Raw genomic sequence first — 23590 nt, 5'->3', positions numbered from 1 at the left:
AGTGTACATGTTTAAGAATATAATTGCGCATTCAAGTATCATTCTGTCTACATCATGCAAGTCTGATAATGTAGGATTTTTGTTGACATTGAGTTCTAAATATTTTATAATTTCAAAAATGACTTTTATCTCCTCAGTCAATTATTTAGAAATGTGGTTTGTAATTTCTGATTCTAATTTTTACAGACTTCTGTTATTGATTCCTACCTTTGTTGTATTGCTGTCAGAGTATACTGTGTACATGATATCAGTTCTTAGTGCTAGATGAAACTTACTTGGTTGTATAGGACATGACTAATTAATAAGATTTCCATATGATCTTGGGAACAGTTTAAAGTGTTCATATGTCTTCTCTCTACTTAGGTCCTCTCCTGTCCGTGCTCAGGGATTCTAGACCCATGATTCTCAAACTTGAGTATGTATCACCACCACCTCATTGGTGGCCCCCGCTACCAGAGTTCTGACTTCAGTAGATCAGGTGTGGTTCAGCATTTTGCATTGCTAAGTTTCCAGGTGATGCTGAAAACTGCTGGTGGGGGAGTGGGGTTGCACTTGCAGACCAACTGCTCTAAACTTTAATGCCTCCTTCACTTTGCATGACTTCTCTGTCCAATAACCTGATTTTCACTTAGCAACCCGTTTGATCTTTTGTGTTCCTAATACCTCTCCATATTTTCTGGGGGTTGTTTCATACAAGAAAAGGGCTCTGTTTTGCAAACTGACTCCAACTTCTGTTTATTCTATTTTCTTTTTCCAGACCTTGAACTATGAAGCTCTACTGATCTTCTTGTGATAAATCAGTTGATTCTCATTTCTTGTTTTACAGTAGAAAGACTCATGGGGATTTTCAAATATACACATTCATGATCTTCTCCTAGAGATTCTGGAGTATGATTGTCTATGTGTGAAATTTAAATGTTTCAGCTCTCTTGGATCACATGGTAGGCTGTCAAGATGGTGTCACAGAAAGACAAGATGCCTAAGAGGTCAACCTGGAAGTTTAACTTGGACCTTACTTATTCAGTAGAAGATGGAATTTTTGACTCTGAAAATTTTGAACAATTTCCTCAGGAGAGGTTATAGTCAATGGAAAAACCAGTGATTTAGGGAATGTTGTTCACATTGAATGCTTCAAAAATAAAATCATGGTTGTTTCTGAAAAACAGTTCTCTAAAAAGTATTTGAAATACCTTACCAAGAAATACCTTAAGAAGTATAATCTTTGTAATTGGCTTCCTGTGGTTGCATTTGATAAGGAGATTTATGAACTTTGTTATTTCCAGATTAATCAAGATGAAGATGGATCTGAATCTGAGGACTAGTTGGCCTACCCTAACAGGGCTTTGCTTTTTAACAAAAGTATACATGAGAAACATTGACAAATAGACATTTTTAACAGTGAATAAAAAGACTGTACTCTTAAAAATTTAAATGCTTCATAGTTTATCCTAATGTACTATTTAATCAGGATTAAGATCTACAGAACAAAGGCTTGTCTTTACAATTTGGTCACCATCTGTGTCATTGCTTCACTTTTTGGGGGGATGTGTTAATCTGAGATGGTGGATGTGCTTCCAAGTGAAAGCCTTAGCATACCAGAGTAGATATTGACTCAAGGAGAGAGGCTGGATAGGTTGGATAGAAATGTGGAACTAGGGAATTATGAACGTGGAAATGAACACTGAAACTATGAGAATGATGAATTGTCTACGGAGAAGGAAAAAAGAAAGGCAAGGACTAAGCTTTGGAAATACAAACTTGGATTGTTGGATACAAAAAATACAACCCAAGGAAATGATCGATTTAATTCATCATTCATCCAGTCTCTGTCAAGAGCAACATCATGCTCTTGTCCAGGTTTAGTTAGGGGCCATAGTTGATTTTTTTCTTAACCCCTCAAGTTCATTCAGTGGTCAAGTTTGACACTTATTTTTGTATCTAATCTATTGCTTCCTTCCCAATACCATTTGTTCAAATCTTTATATCTATAAATTTGGTTTATTATGAAGCACTGCTAAGTTCTTTTCACCATTTGATTCCATCTTATTGCCAGGTTCATCTATCTAGAATGTTACTTTGATTTATCTATTTTTTAACTTCTAAGTTTCAGTGTTTTTTTGATGTGGTGGTGGTGGTGGTTACCAATAAGATAAACCAGTGTTTCCAGTCTTATATTTCTGTACTCTAAGCAAATTGTGACTGTCCTCACCATTTTGCTGGTGCTCATGTCTTTCCGCACTTATCTCCCCCACAGTTAGTGAAACCTCTCCATGTTTCAAGACAGAGATGAACTCTCACTTCTTCCGTACCTCCTTTAGGTCTGTCTTCTGAACCAGAATGTCTGTATGCAAATCTCAAATCCATTGCTTCCTAGCTATACGATGCTGGACAAATCATTTGATCTTTCTGAATTTCAGTGTTCTCATCCATCAATGAGGAGAACATCACCTATTTTATAGGCTGTTGTGAAAATTAAATGAGTTAATGCTAGCCTGTGGCACACAAGTACTTTATACGTGCAAAATGGTGGTGATGATGATGATGGTGGTAGGTCTTTCTTGACCATCTTACATCCCTATTCTTAGCTTATTGACAATTTATCCATTAAGTAAGACAGAACGGTGACTTTTTTTTGCTGGTTATTATCTTTTAAACTATTCTTAGCTTATTGACTAATTTATCCATTAAGTAAAATAGAACGGTAACTTTTTTTGCTGGTAATTATCTTTTAAACTATTTAAGTATTATCCTTCTTTAGAGGGTAATGGAGTATGTCTTAAAGAGTTAAAGGACCTAAAAATATCTAGCTAATGTTTGCAGATTGAAGTGAGATTGATAGTGGTTACCACATGAAAAGTCAAGAAATCTGGTTAAAAAGTAGACCCAAGTATGTTTGACATTTTTTAAGGATGAAGTTGGCTTGAGTAGATGGAATTGCATATGTTGATGAAAAAAAATGCACCAAACAAACATCAAACAAAATCCCATTCCAAGTATTTTTAGTGATTTGGACTTTGCCATATGAATGAAACAACTGAAACATATTTTTACAGTCTCTACAAATAAACATTGGACAATATGCCTCATTGGCTGGAACAGATCTTTTCTTTTCCTCAGAAAAAAGTTTTTTTTTTTTTCTTTGAGGAGTATTTTTTCTGGCTACAATTTAAAACTAACAACCAGTTTATGGGACATTGAAAAGATCTTTGTGATTATAGCTGCTAGGATTTGGCTAGAATAAGGGAAAAGGTATCAAGAGGCTATGTCTGCCAAGAACTAATGATTCTGGCATTAATTGACATGTCTGGACCAAATTATCTTTAGAGACAGTGGTTAAAGTAACAAAGAAGTAATAATTATTTACTCTAAAAAAACTACATGCCTGGTCTTGGCAGACTTATAATGAAGAAAATGTTAAATATATTCTTCAAGTTTAAGTAGAATATGATGAATCACCAGCTATTTAATTTAGGAGAAAGTTTTTAAGTGACTAAGTAAAAAACAGGTAAAAAAAATTCAAGTAATAAACTTTTGGAAATTGATAGCAGCAGGACTAGTGCTTTTCTCCTATTTGTGGCTGATCATAAGTCACCAACCTTGCCTGACATGAATTTTCTTTTTAAAAATAACATAATAGGCCTTTTCCAGAGATGAGATGGGTTGAGATTTGCAGTGTACAACTAATATGCTACTTCAGGCCTCAGTTTATCTACAAAATTGAAGTCGAATTCTATAATATCTGAGGTGCTTATCTAGCCTAAGTCTTTTAATGATGCAAACAACATGAGCTTTCTCCTCTGTCTTATTTGGCTGTCTGTGTATTTTCATACAGAAGACAAGAAGACCTTTCTTTCTTTTTCCTTCTTTCTCTCTTCTTTCATTCCCCCTTTTCCTTCCCTTCTTTCCTCCTTTTCTCCCTTCTTCTTTAGTAGTATAAGAGATAAAACGTGTATTCAGGGTCATTAGAGTACACAATGACCCTGTTTTGTTGTTAATGTTAACAACTTTATGCCTTCAAGGCAAAGAAATGAAGATATAAGGTATGATCAGTGTTAGGATACTTAATAAGGATGAAGTGAAAGCTACAATGAAGTTAAAGAAGATTGAAGATATGTAAATATCCTTCCTTCCATCCTTGCCTCTCTCCCTTTCTTAGTCCCTCCCTCCCTTCTTCCCTCCCTCCTTCTCTCCCTACTATCCTTTCTTCTTCCCTCTCTCTTTCCTTTTTCCACTTCCTTCCCTTCTCTCTTTTTCCCTTCTCTCTCCTCACTCCACTGCTCTCTAAATGTATCAGCAATCTTTTTGGAAGGCACCATGTTAGATGTTTTACATTATTCCACTTAACTCCCCTCACACTTCTGTTGTTACCCTTACTTTATGAGCTAGGAAACTGAAGCTACAAGTCTTCACATCCAAATGAGTCAAGCTCCAACTCTGTGCTCTTTCTGTCTGCACAGCTGCGTTTCATCTCTCTCTTGTCTTTCCTTTTTTCTGCACTGAATCACCTTTCCTTTCTACTTTTTTTGGCTGTGGCAGCAATAGTCACAGGGCTTTAAATCCTTATGGGGAGACTTACTCCTGTCCTCACATAATATAAACATGATATATATTCTGGAATTATGTACCTTTTCTTAAATCCTAAGTAACCTCTGGGTCTCCAGAAGTTGTTTTTGTAAGTTATTTTTCTAATTTTTCTTGAGTCCTGCTTTGAAAACAGGATTTTCAGCAATTTCAGTTCTTTCTTTCTAAAGTTCACCCTTCCCTGAAAGTCTGCTTGTGTTTCTTTCTGTGTCTTTCAGAGGTGTCTGTTGGTCTTCTTCAGTTGCTCCCTGCATACCCTTGTTTTGTCTCTTGGTATTGACCTTTATCTTCCACTGCTTAATCTTTTCTGTAGCTTTTCCCATGTCCAGTGTTGTACTTTTACAGACAGATTTTTCTCTATCATTCCTCAGAATAAGAACAAACCCATTCCTTTACTTCTGACATTAAAATGGTAACAAACCCATAATACCCCCAATGGCTTTGGACTGTAGTAAAATACCAAAGCTACCTTAAAGTCTCATTGGAACTCTTATTCTTTCTGAATACTCACTTAGTCATGAAGACAGTATCATCATGATCTGAAGATCAAAACCAGTTGTAATGCATGCCATAATGGACTGGCATCTATCTTTGGTTAAAATGCTAATATTTGCTTATAAGTAATTTAGGTAAAGACTAAAATATTGTCCGTGATCTTATACATTCTTCTAGAACCATAAAATTGTAGCATCTCCAGCATATGTATTAATCTCTAATATCTAAGAGCTGAATAGAAAAATTTAAGTTGAGATAAAAAATATAATAATCTTTAAGAAATACAAAAGCAAGTAACTCCTTTAAGAAATACAAATGCAAGCAAACCTCAGCTGTTCTCAATTAATCTTTAATCCGGTGATGAATGCTTTTTGGAAAGTTTATTACCAGAAACAAAGGTTTTCTACCTTGAATGATTTCTATGTTCTGTTTTTTTTAAATCAGCATTATATAACTTACTGTGTTTTCCTTTTGGTCTTAACTGCCAAGAAGCTTGGAGCCAACCAAGGAGCTCAATCGTAGTAACTGTATGATCCACTGTAGATAACATATTTGCTTCTTTTCTGGTTTTAATTTCAACAGTATTATTTTATACCCAATTTGAACAGAAAGCTATATCAAATTCCTTCTCTCTTTCTTTTAAATAGGCAAGTAGTAATAATAAATAAAAATGAATTTCTCCTCTGACAAAATACAAGTTATTTTTGTTTTTTCTTCAGAGTCAAAAATTTCCTTCTAGGTTCCACTTGTCTGGCAGCAATTTAAAACTTCATTTATTTTGCCTTAAAACATACATGTAGTCACACCCTCTATACATCAACTTTGTAACTAGGTCTTTTATTTCTTACCCATTATTGGAAAGGATGTAGTGGTTTTTTTGTTTGGTTCTTTTACTTAGCTATGGCCTATGACTTGCCAAATGTTCCTCTTCAGAATCAAAGGGCTAACTCTTTGTTGTTTCACTTCCTAATGATTAACATCTGAGAGAGCAGGGTAGGGAGGGTGTGTGGACAAGATGCTGCTTTTCGTAGCTCCTTACACATCTGTCTTTTTGGAACAGTCAGGAGATAATTTTCATAGCAACCTAGTCACTTATTTTTCCCAGCATTTTATCTTTTTAGTCAAATTATAGTATTTAGCCTAGTGAATCTAAAGTTCACAACCTGCTTAAGATCCCTAGATCTTAAGTTATTAAAGGAAAATATATGCATATATATAATTGTATATAAATTATAAAATTATATATTACATACACATATAGGCCACTTAGGAAAAGCTCATATGCAATAGAGAGAAACTGAAAGTTTTTCCTATAAGATCTGGTACGTTGCCAGGCGCCAGTGGCTCATGCCTATAATCCTAGCTACTCAAGAGGCAGAGATCAGGAGGATTGAAGTTTGAAGCCAGCCCAGGCAAATAGTTTGAAAGATGCCATCTTGAAAAACCCTTAACAACAACAACAAAAAATAGGGCTGGTGGAATGGCTCAAGTTGAAGACCCTGAGTTCAAGCCCCAGAACTGACAAAAAAAAAAAAGTCTTATACATACCCTTGCCTACTCTCACCACTTGTATTTATTTATTATAGGACTGGAAATACTATCAAGAATAACTGGACAAAAAAATGATATCCAAATCAAAAAGGAAGACATAAAATTGCCTCTATTTGTAGATAACATGGTCTTACACATGAATATAAACATCAAACTTGTTGAGAAAAATTAAGAATCCTGTTTATGAGGGCATAAAATACTTACAAATAAATTTAACTGAGGGGATGAAAAACACGTGCACTGAAAACTATAAAGCATGGTCCAGGATATTGAAGGGGACACAAGTAAATACAAAGATGTCCCATGTTCATGGATTGGAAGAATTAATATTGCTAAAACATCTACACTAGCAATATACAAATTCAATGCAATTCATATTAATAACCCAATGACATTCTTCACAGAAATAGAAAAACAATCCTAACATTTGTAGGGTACCATAGAAGACCCCAAATAGCTGACATAATTCTGAAAAAGAAAAAAAAGTTCTCATTCAAAATGCTTTTGCAAACAACGTGGCCTTGTATTTTGGAATATCTTCCCTACCCATTCTCTCATTATCATATAACTATAGCATTGGGTAATTGCCACAAAATGTCACAGTATTGAATTAAGTCAGTAATCTTTGTGAGTAGTGGTTGCAGTCTATGCCTCCACATCTTGGGTTTTAGTTAAGAGATACATTTTCTCTCATGGTCAAATTTCTTGAGGCTACATATTTTGAGACCCACAGGACCATGACTTTTTCTTTCTTCCTGAGAAATGGACAGCTCCCTCTACCCTCAAGGAGGGGTGACCTCTGAATGGGTTCTAGGAGCTCTCTCATTCCTGCATGCATGCACACATTCTTCATCCTTCACTTTTCTTGACTTGGCTAGGTATAATTATTATCTTTGAAAGGTTTGTCTTAAAGTTTCTGCTTCTAGAAGGGAAGATTACACACTTTTATAGAAAGGTAATTACCTGTCACAATAAATCCAACACGCAGTGATTACCCCCCTCCATATCCTCAACTCTCCCTTGTCTGAGCTTTCCTGCCTCCACACCCAGTGTGCTTTGCAGTCTTCCCACCCCAACCCACAATGTTGGGAGTAGAAAGAGTAAATGGTAGTTAAGGCTTGGAAATCCCTGTCCTATAAAAGTCGGAGTGTACCTGGCAACTCCACTTCTGAAAATGGGGTTAAAAAGACCTGAGTTACAATTCCAGCTCTTATATGGGCTATAAGCCTATGTGACTGTAGGAAAATTATTAAATATCAGAGACTGTCTTCATCTATAAAGTGAACAAAACAGAACTGACTCTACCCTTTTAACAATGAGTCTAAGAAGGATACATGGTAATGTATGTGGAAGAGTTTTAAGCATGGTTTATTCTTTTACTATCACATATAGTGGGAGGTAGTCATGATTTATCATCTCATTAGGAGAGCCATAGTGGATTCTTCCTGCAAAAATATTTGAGGCAATTCTGAAGAGTCAGTGCATCCTCATTCTTGGTAGAGTGTCCCTAGACTGAACCCATGTTGTTTTCTATTTTTTTAAATTTTATTTCTCTAAGGACATTTTCTCCTATGTTTGGCATTCCAGGGACTTGGCACATTGTGTTACCTTCAGGAAAATTGTGTTAGTAACTTAGTTTGGGATTGGAAAATTGCCCCTTCCCTGGAATTATTTCCATTCCATTCTGTTCTAAACATTTATTTTGGCCTATGGTGTGTTAGGTAGTAGCAGAGAAAGAAAAATGGCCCAGTAAATTTTTGAACCTGAGCTCATGATGTGAAAGACATCAAATAACCACCTGAAATGAGATAAAGACTAATTCTGGTAAAGACAAGCTCTGAAAGCAAAGGAGTAAGTTACTTTTAAGTGATTAGCTCTAGAAAGGCTTTGGGGCTATGAGGGATATGACTTCTGATGGTCTAAGAAGGGAATGGGTAGGATTAAGTCAAGGGGGAGGAATGGACTCGAGATGGTGTATGAGCGATGTGATTGCTTAGGGTAAGTGGGTGTCTGTCAGTCTAGAATGTAGAAAAGTGAGTAGTGGCCAACTTGTAGAAGGGACCTTTTCCTTTTCAACCTCATGTGACTGAATTTACCAGTTGCATTTCTTAAATTGATATTGACTATTACTAAGTCACTTTAATTAGATGCCACTCTTATGCTTTGTTTGAGTCTCTGATGAGATTTGATCTGTGGAGTCTTTTGAAGTCTACATCAAGAGTGAAAACAAACCAATACTTTTATGAATTTAAATAACTGTACTTTTCATTACCTTTTCTTATCAAGGGTTGCGTGACTGGTGATTGTGGAGTTTAGTGGTAGCTTGTAGAATGGACATAGATACTCTGTGACTTCTAATGTTACAATTAGGACTGAATCTCCAAATGCTTAGAAAAAGTGCCCCAAGGACTGTGCCAAGGTGAAGGTGAAAGGCTACATTTGGGTTGCAAGGTTGATGTTAGTGCCTGTGGGTCTCAAAGTTCATGACAACTTTGAAATAAGTGATGAAGGAATCAACCCAGAAACCTCTTATCTGAACATTTAATATCATTGTGGAGAGGTAGGATGGTAAATCAGTTCTTCAGATGGCACCACTGTGGGCCTTACTGTTGTCAATTAAGAATGTGTAGTTGGGAAAAGGTAAAGGCAATTGGAAATTTTAAGTAGAAGTGTAAATATATCCCTTAGCAAATTTCAAGTATCCAATGAAGTGTTATCGGCTCTAGCACTATGGTACTATGGTGCATATCAGATCCCCAGAGCTCATTCATCTTATAACAGAAAATATGCACCCTGAGAACAGATCTTCAGTGTTCTCATCTTTCTTTCTCTCTCTCTCTCTCTCTCTCTCTCTCCCTTCTGTCTGTCTCTCTCACACATACACACACATACACACAATGGTAACTATGTAAAGTTATGACTGTTAATTAACTTGATTGTGACAATCATTTATCAGTGTATATATCAAAATACCACATTGTATACCTTAAATACATACAATTTCTATTTGTCAATTGTAGCTCAATAAAGCTAGGAAAAAGAAAACTATATCTCTCATAAACCATGGAGATTCTGGTTTGAAAGAATTATTTTTCCAGGTCAGTAAATTTTCTTTTCTTTTCATATACTAGACCCAGGGGAAATTCAAGTTGGGTAGGTGGCCTTTGTCCAATCAGTTGAAGAGAAAGGACCAATACCCCTCCTCCCCACTGCCTCCAGACTGCCTTCATCTTCAAGGCCATGATATCACCTCTTTCACTGGGTCTCCAGTCTGCTTGGTTGACTTGCCAGCTCCACTGTCACACAAGTCAATTCCTTACAATAAACACCTTTCTCAGTGTACATGTTCTATTGTTTCTGTTTCTCTGGAGTTCCCAGACTGACATGACCCTTTTTGTTTTTGGTTTTTGTTGTTGTTGTTGCTTGTACTGCAGAGTCAGACTTAAGTATTCCTGACAGGGTAGAGCATGAAGTGTGCTCCACATCACCTATCCATTCTTCTCCATGGCGTGGTTTTCCCCACAAGGTCAAAAGATGGACTGCTAAGAGTGAGCGGAATGAGATAGCTCTGGCATGAGGCTGGCCAGGTGGGGCTCCTGTTCTGTTTAGCCTCCCTGCTCTCTGACCTCCCATCATTCCCTTTTAGCCCATTAATGTCACATTCCAGTTGAGGTTGAGCTGTGCTGCTCTTTGCTGGGAAGGAGGAATGTAAGCTTCTTATATTAACAGCTATCATGTCCTGATCTTTCTTTTTCTTTGTTCTGAGAAAAGTTGGCTGAGACTTTAAGATGACTGATCAACATTTCCCTTTTGGATTTGTTTCAAGGTAAAATAAAACTTATATTCTTAACATTTTCTGTTTGCTATGCAGCTCTGGTCTGGTTCAACACTGTCCCATGGAATAAAACAATAGTGGAAATGCTCACCCCTGCTGTTCAACATGGTTGCCACGGGCCATGTGTGGCTGCAGAACACTTAAAATGTAGCTACTCTAAGTGCGGAACTGAATTTTAAACATCATTTAGTTTAAAATCATTCCAACTTAAACAGCCACATAAGGTTAGAAAGTTACCACATTGCATAGCACAAATTCAATTAAATTTCTAAATGACAATATCTAGTTTGTTTTTATCCAAGTAATTATTAAAAAAAAAAAATCCTTACTACTCATTTGGCCCTTGGTGATCGACACCAACACAATCATCTTTAGTTTCTTGTATGTATGGAATCTGAGTGTCCCCTCCCCCCACCCAGACGTGTGGATCAGAATCTACATGCTATCAAGTTCTTCACTTTTTATTCTTTTTTTCTGTTTATTCATATGTGCTCTTTTTTATTTATTCATATATGCTTCTATTCTTAATAAAGTCTGAAAATTACTGATTCAAACCACCAAACAATCAATCTTCATTCACAGGTGGAGGGAGGGAAAAGCAGGGAGTTTTCTTCCCCTTGGCTTATGTGACTTCTGTGTGTCCTTCAGCAGACTCCTACCCCAGTGCTGGCATAACCTTTTTGGGACAAGTATTACAGTTTCTCTATGCATGTTTTGGGGCTTTCAAAATGTTATACCTGCTCCCAAGCGCTTAACTTTTCCTTTCTCTCATGGGAGGAGGGAGTAGCATGATTGGATCTTAGAGGTTTCTTAAAATGAGAAATCACTACTTCTGAATAAGCATCCAATTGTGGTGTGTGATGCCTTATGTGACATAACTGTTTGATAAAATAATTCTCCAAAGTACACATCAACACTTGTATTTGTTTTCAATTTATTACCAATCAAGTCAATGATTATTGACTTATTATTGCTGTCATTGAATACAATCAGTGTTTATTGCTTTAATTATTTGTATCAGTTCTATCATTATTTTGGGGAGTAAAAATATAATAGGATATGGTAGAGACTGGAGGTGACCTACTTGTCCACCATCTGCAGTCACAAAGTACACAGCTTATAAAATTGATTCTGAGCTACTTAACGTCTTTGACACTATGGTGGGTGTCACTTAAAGCAGCTTATAGCAAAAGGTGTTCTGACTTTACAGAGCATTGGTCACAGGTAGATCATATTGATTTAGAGTTTTCCTGGAACAACCCTAAAATGCTATATAATGTTATAAAAAAAAAGAATGGCAGGTGCATAGAAGGATATTGTGGCATGTTATTTCGTAGAAATCTCAATCCTAGCATGCTTTGGAATCTCAATTGTTGTGGTCTCTTTTCTTTCTGAACTCTTCTAATTCACATTGTCTTGCTATGCTATATGCATCTTAAAGCTACTTCATGGTAACAGAGTGGGATTATAAATTAAGAAATAGTAATTTGCATTAAAGTTCTGGATTTATTTAATTCTCATAAAAATTAGAAATTGCCAACAGATCCACTCCCTTATTAATTTAGCCACATTATATGCAAATATTAGTACAACCCCTCCCCCCATGATCTCAACAGAGAGTAGATGGAGAAAAGATGAACTTCTTCATATTCATAGGTCATAGGTTGAAATTTGGTCTGGCGTTTGCAGTCTGATGGATCCTGGCTTGTCTGCTTATGTCTAAAGAAGAGGTAACAATACTGATCTCAGAGTTAGCTCCAACTCAGAAGGCATCTGAGGCTTCTTTTGCAACTTCAAGGAACTAGCCTTGTGGGTTTATTAATATCTGGAAGGAGTATAAGATTTTGATTACCAAAGCCACAATCAAGGGATGATAGTAAGATTTTGGGGAGATCTAGCCCCAGCTGTTTCTGACTCACCCATCTCATTGGCAAGTCCTGAGGCTGATGTTCTTTAGTAGGTACAATTCCAAAATAATCTGCACACTGAAGAAGATGGAACAGGCTCTCAGGTGCTCTGACAGGGGACCCAGCGCCCACCCCACTTCGAGGGAGTATCTGCCTCCCTCAAACTATTTGCAGCTTCCGTAAGCTCCCTTCCTGAGGATTTCAGGGGCATAAGCACTCAAATCTACCCTAGTTGTACTCTTACTTAGCAAAACCTCCTGCAGTACAGTGATCTTCATTGCAACATGATTGAAATGGGAGACCTTGAGCTCCTGCTAACATTCCACACCTCTGAGGATCAAACTGGTTTCAATGTGGACTTGTTTCAGGTGCTTGAAACTATTCATCAGAAAAGTGAAGTTACCTGAAATGTCACTACTCAGAGATAATGTTTAATTTCTGTATTTTTATTATTTTTTTTGGTACTGGGGTTTGAACTCAGGGCCTCCAGCTTGCTAGGCAGGTACACTAGCACTTGACCCACTCCACCAGTCCTAATTTCTGTATATTTAGTTTCAGGTTTTTTGAAGGGGTACATTTACTCTATACATACATAATCCCTGACATGTGAACTATATTGGTAGTCACCATGCTATGTTCTGCTCTTTAAATAATACAAGAAATAAAATAAAATGCATGCTATCAAATATTTCCTGAGAGCATAATTTTTAATGGCTACGTTGTTTTCTATTACAGGTGTATTACATCATCTCACCATTTTATCTGAGTTTGGACTTTGAGTTTTTCAATTTGTTGACATTGTATGTAGTACTTCCTTGCTTTTGTCTTGTATGGTGTGAATTGTTTCTTGGTATATTTTGCTAAATTCAGTTCCAGACAGGCCCCCAGCAGTAGTAGCTAAAATTATGTATCTCCCAGGACTCTAACAAGCCCTGAGAATCGATGGCCATGTGATAACAATATAAACTAACTGTTTTAATTGGTTAATTATTTTAATTTGTATTTCATTACTACATAGTCATGTGAAACTGTATTTTTTGGCTAATTAGAAAATTTATTTTTAATTAATTAATTAATCAATCTTAGTTCTTGTACTTGAAGCCAGGGCCTTACATATGCTAAGCACATGTCTCTTACTGAGCTATAGCCCAAGGCCCTTAAAATTTATTTTCTCATTTAAAAACATTAGTGTGTTTTCAAAATAGATCCATATTGCTCACAAAGTTGTAAACTTTCACTTCAAAAAATTCAGAAAATGTGTAGAAAATTAAACCCACAATCCTGTCCTTCAGGTGTAGCTACTGCTGTCACTTGTGTGCTTAGAAAAATCTCTCTCTATTCTTCTCAAAGTCTACATGAGCACATGCCACACAGTCAACTGTGTTTTCTTTCCTGGTACCAGAATGGAATCATGTATCATTTTTCTCAACTAAAAATACACCATGGGAAAAACAGACAGATCGATGCTTTGGTTAGGGCTCTCTAGGTTGGTATCTCAGTTTTGCCACTAATTAGCGTGTGACCTTTAGCAAGTAGTTCACCTGCTCTGCACTTTTTCCTAATTTGTAGTAAGTGAGGAAGGGAAATAATTGGGAATGATAATAAGTAGGAATAATTTACAACCTATGCAGAGTTTGAACAGCAAATGACATAAAGCATGTAAAGTGCTGAGAGCATGTCTAGCCCCTAGTAACACTCCAGAAAAGTGAAACTGTGTGATCTTAAATCAATAGTAGATTTATATTGCTGGAAGTATAATTATGTTTTATTTGGTCATTAGTGGCATTCCATTGCATCATCTATTCTGTTTGTATTAGACTTTACTGAAACAACCCCACTTTGGGGGACTTTGTTTCTAACTTCTCATTTTAAACCTTTGCTAAGATGGGGCAGAAATGGAGAAGCACAGCACTTCAGAATGCTGGATGGTAAAATACCAGCTGTGTTCCCATGAATTCTGGCTCTGCACTTACTTGACTCAGTTCTCATATATTTCTCATGAATAAATTAGATATAATGAAAGTCTCCTAAGATTATTTATTACAAAACAAAATTTTAGGCGTTTAAAACAGCCCTTTTGTTTGCTCATGATTCTGAGAGTTGCATTTATGCTGGGATCATGATGTGCTTCTTCTGTTTCCCTCGCCTGGGGTCACTCCTGTGGCTTCCATCTGCAAGTACAGCAATGGTGGGATGGTCTAAACTGGTCTTCCTCTGTGCTTGTTGCTGGTTGTTGACTCCCCCTGAGTCTTCAGCAGACTTGCTAGGGTTTCTTCATATGGTGGCAAGATTCCAAACACAGAAAGAGAAGGGGAGACCTCTAGTTGTGATATTTACTTATATTTCATAGACTAAAATAAATAATGGGACAACCCACAGTCAGTGTGGGAGGGCATCACACAAGGACATAGATATAGGAAGGCACGTTTTGTTGGAGGAGGCCATTACTGTAATAACATAGTCTAGTGTTGTAAGGAGTGCAATTTGCTTTTGTCGTCCTTAAAATAGAAATGGTAAGAATAGTATCCACTTCATGTAGTTGTCATTGAAGTGAAATGTCCCAATGTGTATATGCCTTTTGCATAGTGTGCAGAATATAGCAGATGTTCAATAAATGTATTTCATGTTGAAGACTACCTTGACAAATCCTTGGGTGATGAGTTGAGATGTGATTTGATAAAAGCATTAGATATTTGCAAATCATGTACTTTCCCAACCTTTAAAAAAAATCAGATATTATCACTTTGGAAAATTATTGTCATTCTGACAGTCTGATAGGTGAAAACTGGTTACTGATAGTTATAATTTGCATTTCTTTCATTATTTATGTCTCTGTTCATAATTTACATGGGTTTTTGCCCATATGCAATTCTATTTTTTAGAAAGAAACATTTATATTTTTACATTGACATAGAATTATTTGTATTCACGGGGCATGGTGTCTCACACCTGTAATCCCAGTATTGGGGAGGTGGAGACAGGAGGACTGTGAGTTCAAGGCCACCCTGGGCCACACAGTGAGACCCTGTCACAAAAAAGCTTTCTGTATTTATTGTGTACAACATAATGTTTTGAAGTATATATACACTGTGGAATGGTTAAATTTAGCTAATTAACACATGAATTATCTCATACAGTTATTGTTTTTTGGTGAGAACATTTAGTATTCACTCTTTTAGTATTTTTAAAGACTATAGTCTGCCACCATTAACTATAGTCACCATGCTGTGCAATAGCCCTCTTGGACTTATTTCTCTGTCTAATGATAATTGTATCCTTTGGCGAATATCTCCCAACCCATAGATATTTCTTTAGTGGATTGCCTAGTTCATTTTCTTTAAAAACAAATTGTTACTTTGGAGTGATTTTAGAATTATAGAAATTTGCAAAAACAATACAGAAAGTTTCTTTATATCCTATGCAATATTTTGAGTTACAATGGTACAGCTGTCACAAGTAAAGCACCCAATGTTGCTACATTACTGTTAATTACACTCCAGACGTTATTCAGATTTCATTAGTTTTCCCACAAATGTTCTGTGTCTATTCTAGGATCAAATCTAGGGTCCCAAATTGCATTTAGTCTTCGTGTTTTTTTAGTATCCTGCAGTGTGTGAGTTTTTCAGTCTTTCTTTGTTTTTTTATGACCTTGACAGTTCTGAAGGGTTCTGGTCAGCTATTTTGTACGGTCTCCTTCATGTCATGTTTGTCTAATGTTTTTTCATGATTAGATTGGGAATATGGGTGCTTGGGAAGAAAATCACAGATGTGAAATAACCCTTCCATCACATTATACAAGAGGCCACATGCTGTCGACAGACTTGTCATTGGTAGCATTAATCTTGGTCACTTTGTTCTGGCAGGGTTTGCCAGGTTTCTCCACCATAAACTCATTTTTTCACTCTTCTCTTTGCAGTGCTGGGGATAGAACCCAGGACTTTGCACATGCTGGGAAACTGCTTAACCAATGAGCTATAACCCAGCCCCTCCCTTTATTTTTCTTTCCTTCCTTCCTTCCTTCCTTCCTTCCTTCCTTCCTTCCTTCCTTCCTTCCTTCCTTCCTTCCTTCCTTCCTTCCTTCTTTCTTTCCTTTCCTCCAGTTAGGGAAGTCTTGTTGCATGGGTGACATTTGGATACGGACCTGAGAGAAGACAGGAAGCAAACCATGTAGATGGCTGAGAGTAGAACATTCTAGGGAACATGTCTTAGTCTGTTTTGTGTTGCAGGAACAGAATACCTGAGGCTGGTACTTTATAAAGAGGTTTATTTGGCTCATGATTCTGATGGCTAGAGAGTCCAAACAGCAAGGCACTGACCCTGGAGTGGGCCCTCTTGGCTGCATCACACATGGAGAGGCAGAATGGAAAGCAGCCTATGCAGAAGGGGCCAAGCACATGAGATGAACTCACGTTTATTACAACTTGCTCTTACGAGAACTAACACAGTCCTGCAAGAACTACACTAATCTCCCAAAGAGAGAGCTAGGCCCCACCTCTTAAAGATCCTCTATTACTCAATGCTATTACACTGGGGACAAAATTCTAGCACATGAACCTCTGGGGACACACTCCAGTCATAGCACAGAGGAAGCAGGAAGTCCAAAGGCCCTGAAGTGAGTGCACGCTGACTGCAGGAACAGCAAAGAGTTAGTGCAGCTGAAGCAGAATGAAGAAGGGAAATAGTAACAAACCATGACAGCAGAGCTTGTGCAGGGCCATCCTGTGCAGGGCCCAATTGGTCACGGTAAGACCTTGGACCTTTGTTCTCAGTGTAGTGGGAAGGCATGGAGAAATCTGAGAAGAGGTGAAATGATCAGGCTTGTATTTTAAAAGCTATAGCTCTAGCTGGTGTGTGAACAATTGACTAGGGGCTAGGGGTGGCCACAGGAACCTCAGGTGAGACTCTGTTGCAGTGACCCATGGGAGAGGTGCTGTGGGCTTGCACCAGGGTTGTAACGCGGAGGTGGAGAGAAGCAGCTGAATTAAGGGTAGATACAGTTTGAAGAAGAACCAAGAAAATTTGCTGATTGATTAATAAAAGAAGAAAGGGAGCAGAGAGTAATTTAAAGTTTTGCCTCTTAGCCCTTGGGTGAATTGAAGACTCTTATAGGAAAGGGAGCTTGAAGGGGACTGGGTTTTGAAGGCATCCATAATTCTTTCTTGGACATTGGATGCCTGTTGACATCAGAAAATTTCGGTATGCAGAGGGATAAAAGAATCTGGTGTACAGAGGAGAAATCAAAGTGGGAGACATGAAGTTGGTGATCAGTGGTAGTTTTAAAGACTGAATATAATGTCAACATGCATCTCATTAAATTGAGCTGGGGCTTATTTGTCATATTGGAAGATAGATCTGAAACTAACCACATCTAGTTCCCTTTAACTTACTATTTTAACTAACCCAATTACTCATATAACTCTTCTATATCTCTATCTCATAAAACACTGTTACCACATGAAAAACAATGGCTGGTACATTTTTTTTTAAAGAGAAAGAGCACTAATTCATATTTTTTCCACTTTCTCAACATTGAAATAATTTAAAATAGATTAAAGGAGCTAAGAAACATTGGTTATCAGGGATATTATAGTGTCCAGTGTATTGGTTAGCACTGGAAGTTGCAAGCGACAGAGAATTCCATAAGAACCAAATATCCAAGGGAATATTTTGATTTACTTAAGTGAGAACTTCAAGTGGGAAGTCTTAGTCTCAGACGTAGCTGGTTCCAGGGCTCTGAACAATTCTATCAACTTTTGGTATCTTTGTTTCTGACTCTGTCTCTCAGTATGGCTTATCATTCCTTGGTTAGCATGGCTATCTCCATGGCAACACATCCTTGGTGGGCATAAACATCTTTACAGCTTGGGATTCAAGAGCAACTGAGATGGATCCTCTCTCCAGCATCCATATCCGTCATCAAAGAGGACTTGGCTGAGCTCTTGTTCAATTGTTGTGTAGGAAAGACACTATTGTGATGGGTCAGTCTGGGTGACATGTTAGAGCTTACCCTGGAGCCCAGGGAGAGGTCAGTCACATTTGAACACTGGACATAAAACCCCTGGGTGAATTCAAGCTTCAAGAACAGTGAGAACTGCTTCAGGAGAAACGCATGACCTGGACTAGGTCTGAAGAGTTTATAGGGACCTGGGTATAAGCAAAAACTCCATCTTGGAAGCCAGATGGGAGAAAGAAGGGATCCTAATGGCTTCTAGGGACTTCATTCTGCCTGAAAGCAGCTCAAAGAGGCCATATTGATATGGAAATTGGGATGACAGGGTACCCTGAAGTTTTTCAAAATACAGAGTCTAGTGTGGTGTAGTGGTTAGGCCTTTAGGCCAGGTCACTGCCATTTTGTTCATTTGCTACACTTACTAACCCTACAATGTCTGGAAAGTTACTTAACCCCCCCCCAGCCTTAGTTCCTTCATCATTTGAGTGATGCATAATGGTCAGATTTTTGGTAGAGCTATGGAGAGATTTACAAGAGTTAAAATATCTCAAATGCTTAATACAGTGCCTGGAACACAGTAACAGCGCTGGTGTTTCTGCATAGCACTACTGATATTACTGCTGTACACCACTTGGGTCATCTAGGACCTTGTCTGTCCTAGAATCAGAGCATGTTTTCTAAGTAGAACATAAATTTTGGGTCCTGGGGGTTTTCTGGGTTCAGAGGGTATGAGTGAGGTTTGCATTTTGGATTCTTGCATGTGACAGACTAACTCTGGTATGTAGCTGTGGACCCTCAAGTGTCTTAGTTAAATACAGACCATGGTCGCATGCATTATTCCAACGTCATAAGGCACACAGGGGACAGTCAGATCACTTACGGCAAAGGTCATCTTCACCCACTGGCTACCAAGAAAGGCCTAGTTAAGGACATGTGGAGAAGAAAATAAATTTCCCAATATTTCAGGATAACAGACTCCAGCTTTTTAGGGAGGAAACAGTACCTCTTTGCCCTCTGTTTGGATCATGTGCCTTGTGATTTCTAGTAATTCTACATATATAAGATTTTAAACAGCAATGAGCCTTTAAAGAACTTGGTGAGAACTCACAACCTGTGGTGACAATGAGCCGGAATTGTTCTGGTCATATTATGACTAGATGGAGGGGGCGCTGTTTTCTCGCTCCCTCCCTTGTTGGAGCAAGCTTTTTTCTTGCTCCTGGTTATTACCCAACCTAACTGGGCTTAACTGGGGAGGGGGAGGGGAGAGGGAGGAGATTCAGAAAAGACACAGGATAGACAGACAGACAGAAAGTTGGGGCCAGGTGTGTTAGGCACTGGGGTAGAGACACACAATAGCCTCATTGCTTCTTAGCTCTATTAATCTCTTCTCTTTAATCTGCTTCTTTTCTCTATCTTTATTCTTTAAGTCCTTACTCCTGGCAGTTCTTTAAAACCTTGCTTCTAAAGTCTTCTTTAAAACTTGTTTAAAACTTCTTTCCTTAGACTTACACTGTCCCACGTTTTTTCTAAGCTTATCTTTAGCCTAATGATCTTAAAGTCTTTTGCCCCCAGGCTTGCAGCTTTTCTTTAGCATTCTCTCTTTAGCTTTCTTTTTTTTTTTTTAATTGTTTTATTATTCATATGTGCATACAAGGCTTGGGTCATTTCTCCCTCCTGCCCCCACCCCCTCCCTCTCCTCCCCACCCCCTCAATACCCAGCAGAAACTATTACCCTTATTTCTAATTTTGTTGAAGAGAGAGTATAAGCAATAATAGGAAGGAACAAGGGTTTTTGCTGGTTGAGATAAGGATAGCCAAACAGGGAGTTGACTCACATTAATTTCCTGTGCATGTGTGTTACCTTCTAGGTTAATTCTTTTTGATCTAACCTTTTCTCTAGTTGCTGGTCCCCTTTTCTTTTGGCCTCAGTTGCTTTTAAGGTATCTGCTTAAAGCCTCGGTGCTCAGACTTGCAAAGTCTTGGTTCTCTATCTTGTACTGTCCCATGTTCTCTTTGGCTTTTCTTTAACTTCTAAAGCCTATGTTAAAGTTCTTGGTTCAGACTTTCTTTCAACCCCTCTTTAGTCATACTTTTCCCTTCAGCAATTTCCCTTTAGCAATCCTTTTCCCTTTCAAAAGCTTCCCACACCAAAAAGCCCAAAGCAAAAGAATCAAGCCAAAGCCTCAAAAAACTCAAGCCCCCAAAACCCTCCAAAGCCAAAGGCAAAAAGCAAAAAGCCTGAAGCCCTCCTTCAGCAGGCCAGTGGCAAACAAGGTGGAGCAGAGGCTCTTGGGAAGGGGCGTGACATTGTAACAGGAGAAACCTGAGTTCCTGCTTCTCTGAACACAAGCTTAGGAGACCAGCTGTTCTGCTTTTTCTGTTTCCTGACGGGGCTGTGCCAGTCTTGGCATATAGGTGAAAGCAATTAAACTGCATCTCTCCTTGCTTACGTCCAGTTCTCATGGGCTTTTCAGAATCCGCTCTCCATAACTAGCAGTTGGGATGGTAAGGCCTATGTTTACACCAGAAGGATGTTGAGGATGTTTTATCCCTCAGACAGAGTTTGTGCTCAGAGAAAACACTACTAGGTCACATAGCCTGTATGCTATTTTCAGGTGAATTATAGTTGAAATGTCACTCTTCCTTATAGACACTTTTACCCTGACTGGCTGAGGAAGGGTAAACACACAGGGTGCTTTAAGAAATCTTCCTGGAAGCAGGATTATAAAGGCACTGGGGGGCATGTTGTCATTCCATTTAGCACCGTTAAAGAACTAATTCTTGTCAGTGCTTTCAGAAAATGACTGGTTCTTAAGCGCTGCAAGGAATTTCTCTGGGCACCAAAGCAGCTATTTGTCTGCTTTCCCCACAAATCTGGCTTCATTTCAATGTTTATTCTTGGATGTAGGATGAAGCCTTTTGCTTTGCTTTCCTTATTATTTATTTCCTTCTCTCTCGCTCTTTCTCTCACTCGCTCTCTCTCTCTCTTCCAGGTGAGTTTGAGGTTTGAACTCAGGGTGTTGCACTTGCAAAGCAGGTGCTTACTGCTTGAGCCACACGCCAGTCCATTTTGCTCTGGTTATTTTGGAGATGGGGGTCTCATGAACTATTTCCCTAGGCTGCCCTTGAAACATGATCTTCCAGATCTCAGCCTCCCAAGTAGCTAGGATTATAGACATGACCCACCAGTGCCTGGCCCTCCCTCTCTTTTCCAAAACTTTTTCTTGATTTAATTTTGGACTTTAGGGAAGAGTTGTAAATATAGAAGAGAGACTTCTCCTATAGTCCTCATGTAGCTTTTCATAATGTAAATACTAGACATGACCAAGGTAAAATGAGCAAAATGGAAAACAGCACAGGTACAATACTCTTAACTAAACTACAGAGTTTGTCTGAATTCTTTAGCTTCCCACAGATGTCCTTTTTCTGTTTTAGGATTCAGTCCAGAGTATTATTGCATCTACTTGTCATTCCTCCTTAATCTCTTCAAATCTGTGACTGTTCCTCTGTCTTTCCCCATCTTGTATGACCTCAAAGCATTTAAAGTCTACTGGTATTTTGTAGAATATTCCTCAATTTGAATTTGTGTCTTATTGTTAATTTGAGGTTGTGGCTATTTTCCTGACTTTTGAAGCAATTTCTTTCCTTGAATCTCTTTCAGAAATACTGTTGAATACTGTAGACTCAGTGTACCTCCACTAATGAATTAAGTTATATTTGTATTTCTTTGCAGGAGAATGGATTGGGGGGAAAGAAGTTAAATCAGTTAAATGCCTTTTCTCTCTCTTTCTCTGCAATAGTAGGGATTGAACTCAAGGCCTTGCTAGGCAGGCACTTTACTACCTATACCTATTTGCTTTAGGCTATTTTTCAGGTAGGGTTGCCTACTTTTTGTTTGGGGCTAGCCTCAGACCAAGATCCTCTTACCTCCACCTCCCTTGTATCTGGGATTTACAGTGTATGCTTCGCCACGCCTGGCTCTGCATGTTTCTGTTTAATGACACTTTATTTACCATGTGTTGTCAATTGATTAACACAGAACTCATGGCCAATAGCACCATAACTCATGCCTGAATGAAGATCAGCTGACATATGTATATCCTTCATATGCCACATCACAGCCTTTTTGCACTTAGGAACATGAGCCAATACTTCAACACTAGCTCAGAGCCATTTTACAAAAACACAACCCAGATTACAAAAATGTGACATATGTGGCATCCAGTCCATCAGCAAAAGGACACTTGTTAACAGTGCCAGGGCTGAAATGAGAAGTCAGAGGGTCACTTGGCTCAGCCTTGCTGGAGATGTGCAGGTGGGCCTCAGAACTGCCCCTGCTCTGTGTGTATTTGCAGATGACTGCAACAGTACAGGGAGCATTCATTTGGGGGCTTAGAAGCCCATTATCACAAGTAGGCAAATTTGCCATCTGTGACAAATAAGGACCAGCTACGATAATCTTCAACTGCACTGTGTGAATTGAGAGTTATCCACATTTGTACAAGTCATCCCTCACACTCAGTTCCAGCATATGCAGCTGCTTGGCTGAGGCTGCCAGCCAGTAAGCTAGCAGGGTAGATCAAAGCAAACTCCGCTCCTGGAATTCTAAAGGCAAATGTGTCATATTGAGGAAGCTTGACAAAATGTGGAGTCATCCAGGTATTCTTCTCTTACTAGGGAAAGTTGTGATAACTGAGCATTGACACTTGGATATTTGTCCTGCCCTCAAACTGGATTTAAAGTCTGTTTAATTAAATTCATTCCCTTCTGAAACATATCCTCTATTTCAAATAGTACCAGTGCCTGGATCTTTCTTATAGGAGTTACAAGTCTCACAGGGGGATGGTTATTGTAGCATCTTTATTCTTAAGGCCTCTCTATTCTCAGAGGCTTCCCTAAAAAGTTTATTCTTCTCATTCCAAAAGTTAGCCATGCCATCTTACTTTAATAGATGGATCCCTGAGTCACTTTGGCTTCCCGTCCCCAGAGTCAGGATCGAAGAAGCAAGAAGGGTGATGAGTCTTAGCCCTGGGTGTATCCCATGAAGCCCTCTCTAAGCCTCAGTTTCCCCCTCTTTTCCATGGAGGGGATGTGCAGTGGGCTCCCTATGACCTCTCTGCTAAGCCTGAATGACAGAAAGTCCCAAGACTTTCAAAGACCCCGGTTTGTGATTATAAGGCCATGCTAGGCCAGGATGTTAGGGTGAGGAGGGTACCCTGGAGGAGGCCAGTAATAGCCAGGATGGGAGAGTGAAATTTGGGTTGGAGCTGG

The 23590-nt window shown here is 38.5% G+C and overlaps 1 pseudogene; it reads left to right on the top strand.

Moving 5' to 3' along the window:
• Window positions 1-677: 677 nt before the first annotated feature.
• LOC109697652 (ribosomal protein eL22-like) lies at window positions 678-1325 on the top strand (annotated as a pseudogene).
• Window positions 1326-23590: the final 22265 nt, after the last annotated feature.

Source organism: Castor canadensis, chromosome 9 (genome assembly GCF_047511655.1).
Source record: "Castor canadensis chromosome 9, mCasCan1.hap1v2, whole genome shotgun sequence".
In the NCBI taxonomy this organism is placed as follows: Eukaryota; Metazoa; Chordata; class Mammalia; order Rodentia; family Castoridae; genus Castor; species Castor canadensis.
The sequence above is the reverse complement of the archived record's forward strand: the minus strand, read 5'-3'. Positions and strand labels throughout refer to the sequence as shown.